An 8,945-nucleotide genomic window follows, 5' to 3' on the forward strand; every position below is an offset into this window, starting at 1 on the left:
TCATGCTATAAATTTAACAATACCTTTATAAAAATGCTACTCAGTCATGTATTCAGCTACAGTAAAGCTTTAATCAGGATAACACCGTATATCGAAAGCTAACATAAACAGCTGTACCATTTACAAGTGACAGCATATCTAAACACTTTGACACAAATACAAACAAAAATACTTACCATTCAGAAACGCCCTTTAAAAACCGTGCTTGCAGAGGTTCTGCTTGACCCTCTTCATTACTGCTATATGGGTCTGATTCGGGCTCAAATTGATACGGCAATATTGACGCCATTATTTACATTTCTACTGAAGCACATGTGACATTTGCCCATAATGGTAAGGGGCATGGCGTTTCCGGACAACGTGAATTGTGACAACGTATTCCGGACAGCGAATCACAATACACTGGGCCAGCTAAGAACTTAACAGAGCGTTTTTAGGAGAAAGGAAACAGCGGTGTAGAATTAGGGTAAAATATATGAAAAATATATAAGCATTAAGACATGTTAAACTACGGCCCACAAACACAATCAAGCCTAGAAAAAAAATCAATGAACCACCCCTTTAATATTTTTTGTGGAAACAGTGGCACAGATCTTTTAGGATTCTTTGATGAATAGAAAGTTCAAAAGAACAGAATCTATTTGAAATAGAAATCTTTTTCTAAAAACATTATAAATGTTTTTACTTTTGATCAAATGATCAAAAGTCCTTGTCAGAATATGTCAGTTTCATTGTTTTTTGTCTCAAGATGCACACCAGCAATGTTTTTTTCTAAGGCACGTTTATAAAAGCTACTTAAACGTCCTAATTGAACTAAGGCCTAATCCTGGCTTAATCTAAACCCAGTCTGTGAAACCAGGCCATAGATAACTAAACCTGAGAGATCATTTCTGCATATGAAAAATAACTCCTGATAGTCAATACGTACTGTTCTTTATGCAAATTGCAGGTCATGAAATGTACTAGAAATCCTGGTTGCGTTGAGCTCAAACTGATCAACCGGTTAGGCTGATCTGAGTGTTTGTATGCATGGTACAATAGATGTGAGGACCCTGTCATCAAAGAAGAAGACCACCACCCACCAATAAAGCAGCTGTCAACTCATACAGGAAATGAAATACTATCTACGCATGTTCATTTACGCTTACACACCCTTAATCTGGAGGGAGGAGCAAAAATAATAATTTCCTGTGGGAATACTGCCTCCCAAATTAATTACTGCGATTCAGCATTTTTAAATGGACCACTTAATAAAGTGGCAGCATAATTAAATTTCCAGCCCTGTGACCTTGAGAGCACTTCCTAGATAATTAATGACACACACAGATAATCAATGCAGATAATCCATGTATGCGCCAACTACACATACCCATATATACACCACACAATGTAATACTGGCCTGTATATAAAAAATAAATATGACATGCAAACAAACTAACACAAACAAAAGTCACATCAGAACACAAGTACTCACATTCAAGGTCATGAAAGCGCACTGACTGATAAACAGTATCCTTATGATTCATTTGACTAAACATACAACATAATCAAACAGGCCTGCTACAACATATATGGAAAAAAAAATTCCAGAGGCCATTTCCAGATTAAATTGATGAACAATCTAAAACCAATTTAAATCCAGAACCAAGAGAAACATTATTTATATATAAAAAGTTAAAGTTCTGATGACAGTAAAAAAAAAAAAACACTCCACTACTTGTGCATTTTATCCCTTTAACCATCACATTCGTTTTTTAATTCCCATATATGCTGTCCAAAAATATGTGAAAAAAGTTACTGATATCCATTTAATTTAGAGTGTGCAGTGAGCAGACCTTATTTTCATAAAGCATTCTGATTATCTCTTGATTCATGACTTGTTCAACCTCTGCTGAACAGAGAACACATTCCATTAGTGTCATCTAGATTATCATTCATCCTAACCCTGCAGAAACTACATTAATGTTTTAATTCACACTGATTATGAGATTAAGCAGAGCATAGACAAATGAAATCCAATATTTTTACAGAACTACACATCGTATGAAGTTGGAGTTACAGTTAAATCATGAGAAGTGGTGTTATTTTACTCATGAGAGATTTCAAATTAAGATTTCACACTTGCGTTCAGCCTTGCACTTTCTCTACTTTAGCACATGAAATGAATTTAAATGCTGTACAAATTTGACATGTTTGACATCTTAATGACTTTTGGTACTACAGAACTGGCCTTTCTACCATTGTAAAGTAATAACTTGACAAGAGAGCATCCTAAACCTTGTATGTGTGTGTGTGTATAAGTGCTGCTACCTGATTTATGGTGGGCACAACAGCAAACAATCCATTTACTACACATTTATCTGCTTAATCTTTAAGCTTAACCACAATGCCAATATTGTATTGACAAAATGTCAACACATTCACACCAACAACACCGAATCTAACACAGTCTCATTCATCTCTCCTCAAACACACAGACAAGATTACACACACACACACACACACACACACACACACTTGCATGTGCAAGCAGAGTATGAGAATACGGAAGACTGCAGCGCTCTGCCGTTACAAAACACAGATGCCTGGAGAAAACAAGGCTGAGGAAAAATGAGTGCTGTCAGGAGTGACTCATGATAAACCTTATCTGTACACTATAGAAGAGTTATCGATCTCATATGAAGATTCAAGTCATAACCTACCTACTCTACCATACACAAGCACACAATGAACATAGAAAACTCATACAACTTAAATGTCAGCAAACACACACACACACACACACACTAGTCCAGGGCTTTTATTTATTTATTTTTTAATGGCAGGGACTACCAAATCTGAGGATCCCCTTACTAATTCATAAAAGCTATTTACATAGCTATAGCTAAATATAAGCTCTAATTTGTTAAGCTAATTTACACTGTGGGAGACAATCCATCACTTATATGTAAACAGCACCTGTCATATTAGACAACATGTTGTTCCTAAAATGAAATGATCTGCTTTTATGTGTCATAGTGATAAATCCATTTTTTTTAAATCAATATATTGCTTTATTGTTGAATTATAATTTTTATGATTTCTTTGTTTGAAAAGAATGTATTTTTCTTACTCAATATTAGATTATAAGAGAAAGATTTCCAGTTAAAATTAATGTGTATATTATCATATATTTGCATTACAAACATATACAAATGTTGTAATATTTTCAAAACATTTCAAACATTTTTACTTACTTTACAGAAAGAAAAAAGCAAATATGCATAAAGTTTTGTGAAAAATTCAATTAAATATGTAATGCTTTATGTAAATATAAGATTGTGCTTTTGAAAGAAATTTGATCAATTTTAATCAAAAATAAAAACAGCAATATTGTGAAAAATTATTACAATTCAAAATAACTCTTTTGCTATTTTCATATATTTTAAAATCTAATTCATTTCTGTGATGGTCAAGCTGAATTTTCAGCATCATTGCTCCAGTTTTCAGTGTCACATCACCCCTCAGAAATCATTCTAATATGCCGATTTGCTGCTCAAGAAACATTACTTCTCATTAGCAATGTTGAAAACATTTGTGCTGCTTTTATATTTTTGTGGATAAATTTTTTTCAGAATTCTTTGATGAATTGTAAGATTAAAAGAATAGCATTTATTAGTAATAGAAATCTTTTGTGCCACTATAAATGTATTTCTGTCACTTTTATCAATTTAATGCATTATTGCTAAATAAAAGTTCATTTTGTTCTGTTAAAATGTAAATTTTTTACTTTTTTCCCCTCTCATATGTTACCACATTGTGGCGCCCTGAGGGTCCCCAGATGCCGGTCTGAACACCCCTGCACTATTAGGTACAAATGCCTGGATGCCTTTAGGTGTATCAGGTAGGAAAGTGGCCCAGATAAGCCCCTCTGATTCAGTGTTGACCCTGATTCATCATCTGACTGATTGGACTCTTCATGAGTGGACATAAGGGTTCAGATATTCTCCTGAAGGCCTGATGACTCCTCTATCTAGACTGAGCCCTCTGAGACCTTTAGGCCAGAGAATCACACACACCACAAAACTACTGTCTGACTACCTCCTCTTGACTCTGACAGTAGCGGAGGTGATAAATGGGCACGATTATTAAAAGAAGGTTACTTTTAAACACTGTTCCCTGGCAATGAGAGAGAATAGCAGCAGCTAAATCACTGTCAGGGGAACTAATGATAAGATATCATAAGACACGCAAGACACAAGACAAGATGGAGTGGAGCTTTTCCCTCCTTTAATCAGCTTCGGTCTCCACCTCTCGCCACTCTCACGTCTTTATCAAGCACACAAACACACTTATTCCTGTTCACAGTGGCGTATCCATCACCTTGGCTCTGTGCCTCTCTCTCTATGGCTCGACTAGACTGGTTCTGTCGCTCAAGCAATTTCATGCAGACAGCATGATTATGATAAAGAATGTCTGTTATGTGCTTATTCCTGCTTTTAGCACATACAATGTGGTTACAGTTATTTCTGATGAATGTGAAGTTTAAGTTCTATGCTTAAAGTTGTTCTGCTCTGCAAATAAGTGAGATATACAGGGTAAAATAAAAGAGTTATCATGATATTTTCTTTCAGATCACTTATATGTCATGATATTTTCGTTCAAAGTCTAACCCTTTAAAAGCTCCAGGTTTGCATAATAAACAGGAAGGATATAGAGGTCATGTCAAAGCCTTAGCAAGGGGACAGATATGTTTCTCTGGGACATGCAGGGTTAATCGCACTCTGAGTAAGGGCCTCTAGATTAATCTAATTAATAAAAGTCATGGTCTGTCCCTGCATATCTAATACTTTAAGCTAATGATGTCATAAATCCACCCTGCTAATATGGCAGGTGAAGAGAGGGTGGTAGTAAGAGTATGTGTGTGTGTTGTGATGATGGAGAGACAGCACAATGTATTTACGTGTGTACATAAGAAAGCCTGGGTCATAAGCGGCGTGATAAGAATATACAACATCTTGTATTATCCACTCATGGATCCTTGATAACATTAGGTGGTATTGGATCATTTCATTTGAATTTGAATTTAGATCAAAATATTTATAATATGTCCTTTCTGGCAGTTTATGTCTACAATTTTATTTTATGACAAAAAAAAAAAAAAAGATACCATCTTGAGGGGGATGAGTAATAATAATAATTATTGATGTTACATTTTATTTATTAATGAATACATACATAAATGATTCTATATATTCATTTATTTATTAAGGAATAAATACATTATAACCTCTAACTTAAGTCATTAAAAATCAAACATGATTTGTATAATTGTGAGATTTGAACAAAGAAAATGCATGACATTTACACTGTAAACAATTATTTTCATGATTTGTTAACACAACATTTTTTCTTTTGTCAAATCAACTTAGATAATAAATATAGTTCAGATAACATAATATTTTGAGTTTCTGTTGATTAAACCAATCTCCTTCATTGTATGAACTCAAATTTTTAATTTCAATGAACTCAAAATTTTAAGGCAACCAGTTAACTTAGTTTAAGTTAAACCAACAATTCATTTTTACAGTGTACTATTGAACTAAGCCAAAAACAGTATAAGCTTCCGACTCTGACAATGACACAAATGCACATCAAGATAAATGGTCTAGCTGAGACAGCCCCATAATTAGAGTGGTCCATTTTACAAGTGTTCTAATAAATCTGAAATCTGCTCTGATAAATTTGAATAAATTAACTGGGCATTACCGCACCACCACATTTGATTTGCATAGTGCATGCATTTACTGAAATGAATATGCAAGTGTAAGTGAAAGGGTTGCTACTCTGAATCCACTTAATTAGAATAGCTCCTCCCAGTATGTTTTCTGAAAGAGATATCTCATTAGCATATTATTGAGCGAGCTGTAGCCTTTTGATTAAGGCTCTTTGATCAGAGAGATACAGCTTTAACTCTTCTGACATCACAGAATATGGGTACCACCCATAATGTTGCTCATCATTTAATTCACAATGCAATTAGAGTTGTGATGACTCCTGAGGAAAAATTATGTTGCTAATTATTTATTAAATATTCATGATGCCCTCTGAGTGGAAGGGAGGGTGAGAATTAAAAAACTTAGAGAGTATGCTGCATTACTTTACTACATTCACACTGTGTCTGTATTTGTCTGTATAATTTTGTAATTAGGCTATATGAATTACACAAAAACTGTTTTTCAGTTAAAGGATTAGTTCACATTCAAATGAAAATTAGCCCAAGCTTTACTCACCCTCAAGCCATCCTAGGTGTATATGACTTTCTTCTTTCTGATGAACACAGTCAGAGGTATATTAATAAATATCCTGACACATTCGAGCTTTATAATGGCAGTGAGCAGGATCAACAAGTCTGAGCTGTAGAAAGTGTCTCCATCCACATCCATCCATCATAAATGTACTCCACACATCTCCAGGGGGTTAATAAAGGCCGTCTGAAGTGAAGCGATGCGTTTGTGTAAAAAAAAAAAAAACTATATTTAACAAGATATGAAGTAAAATATCTATCTTCTGCCAGACTGCCTTCCGTATTTAAATTACGAAAAAAACGGAACTTGCGTTGCGTCATTTTCGAAAGTTGAATAGGGAAGGCGCAGGACGTAGCATAAGCTTTTTGAACTGCTAGAATTTTACACTTGTTAAATATGGATATTTTTTTACACAAACACATCGCTTCGCTTCAGAAAGCCTTTATTAACCCCCCGGAGCCATGTGCAATATGTTTATGATGGATGGAGACACTTTCTTCAGCTCATACTCGTTTGGTAACGCATACTGCCATTATAAAGCTTGGATGCGTCAGGATATTTATTAATATTTCTCCAATTGTGTTCATCAGAAAGAAGAAAGTCATATACACCTAGGATGGCTTGAGGTTGAGTACTTGGGGTAATTTTCATTTGAGAGTGAACTAATCCTTTAATGTCAAATGGTTAACAAGTTTGAAAGTATAGCCTACTTTAAACCTAAGAAGATGAATTACAGAAAATTAAAATGGATGAATATGGACGACAACGTCACGGTTGTTTCAGTTACTGAAATAATACAGAAAGTTTCGGGAACTCAATAGAGACCAATATCAATACTATTCAACATATTAAATGAAACAATCACACCATTTCATCATAACATTCCAAAATATTCTCAAAGAAAAAAATCTGATTTGTGAAGCAGTGTTGTTTAAAGGGGCTAAAATAATAATAATAATAATAATAATAATAAATAAATAAATAATAATGTTAAAGGGTTAGTTCACCCAAAAATTAAAATTCTGTCATTTATTACTCACCCTCATGCCGTTCAACACCCGTAAAACCTTCGTTAATCTACGGAACACAAATTAAGATATTTTTGTTGAAATCTGATGGCTCCGTGAGGCCTCCATAGGGAGCAATGACACTTCCTCTCTCAAGATCCATAAAGGTACTAAAAACATATTTAAATCAGTTCATGTGAGTACAGTGGTTCAATATTAATATTACAAAGTGACGAGAATATTTTTGGAGCGGCAAAAAAAACAAAATAACGACTTATTAGTGATGGCCGATTTTTTTTTATCTTTAATGTTGTGGGCTTATTTTTCTGCTGGAGATCCTGGACATCTTATTTTTTTTTATATGCCTATTCTTTGGCCAAATATAATTTAAAGCCACTTCTGTTGAATGTGCTGTGTACCACAGCTACTTTTATTTTTTTTTTTAAAAAACGACAATTTCATTATGAAGTAACTCTGACGTCATGAATATCTATTATTTTCTTAGCACCCCCATTGGTCTAGCGCCCCTTTAGCACCAGCAGAGAAAAATTCTGGCGCCGTGCATGGTACCACCTGACCGCATTTAGGCGTTGAGAGTGAGTGCCATAGAAACGCATAATTCCCAGATAAAGGACGTGAACAGCTATGAATATAACGTCGCGTGTTATCATCTCAAGTTTCCGGTATATACGAGGTGGCGTGAACGCAGCTTAGTCCGACGGCAACGTTCCTGGCCAAAAATAATCGCGGTATGTTGGCATAGCCTATGTAACAGAACATTCAGTGTTGGAGGGACGTCTTTCCAACAGTCATTAAACGTCCAAATGTTTGCTGGGCTGTAGCCTACATTTTAATCAAACTATCATAACAGTGTAATTTTAACTGATCTGTTGACATGCCGCCAGCTTGCAGAGCAAAACATTGCTATATTTTAGATGTTTTTTGTTAAGACATCTGCTTTAAAAATTACAATGCTCATGATAACTTTTATTAACTCTACAACAAGTAAATCCACTTAATCAGCTAATTATTGTTTGACAGCATGCCATAGAAATGTACAGAGCTACCGCAAAACGGAACTTCAAAGACATTTTTATAAAGATGGCGGCGCGCTTGTTTCTCTTGCGCATAAGGTCTATAGCAGCCATAGCAGCTCGATTGTAATCTCCGTCTGTATACAAATTATGGCGAGCTGTGTTGGATGCCTATGTTCGCAAAGCCATGAGCATCAATAGTAGCGAAACGTCCACCATTGTTGATTGAAGACTTGTTCGAGATGCATCGGAGGAGCGCGGACCGATCGGCGGGTGCCGCGGATCCGCGGGAGCGTTTGTAGAGCATACGACTCCTTGTGCTTTTGGATCGTTCTCGCGGTGCCTTGATGTCATGCGCCGATCGCTATGCGAGAAGCCGATGCATTTAGAACAAACTTTGTGTGTTTGGCGCTGCAGCATAGCTTGCTGTGAAATATGAGAATTATACAGTGACAAGGCCTGGCTCTGTGCTGGCTCTCTAACCCGTGGAAAGGCAAACCGGTTCTAAGAAGGCTCGTCAGTTGAACCAACTCCGAACTGGCACCTGGTTCGTGCTGATGAGGTACAGCGAGGTACATTTTATTCATATATTTTCAGGTTTTCATTTTAAATTTAG

The sequence above is a fragment of the Megalobrama amblycephala genome, linkage group LG3 (genome assembly GCF_018812025.1).
Source record: "Megalobrama amblycephala isolate DHTTF-2021 linkage group LG3, ASM1881202v1, whole genome shotgun sequence".
NCBI classification, from domain to species: domain Eukaryota; kingdom Metazoa; phylum Chordata; class Actinopteri; order Cypriniformes; family Xenocyprididae; genus Megalobrama; species Megalobrama amblycephala.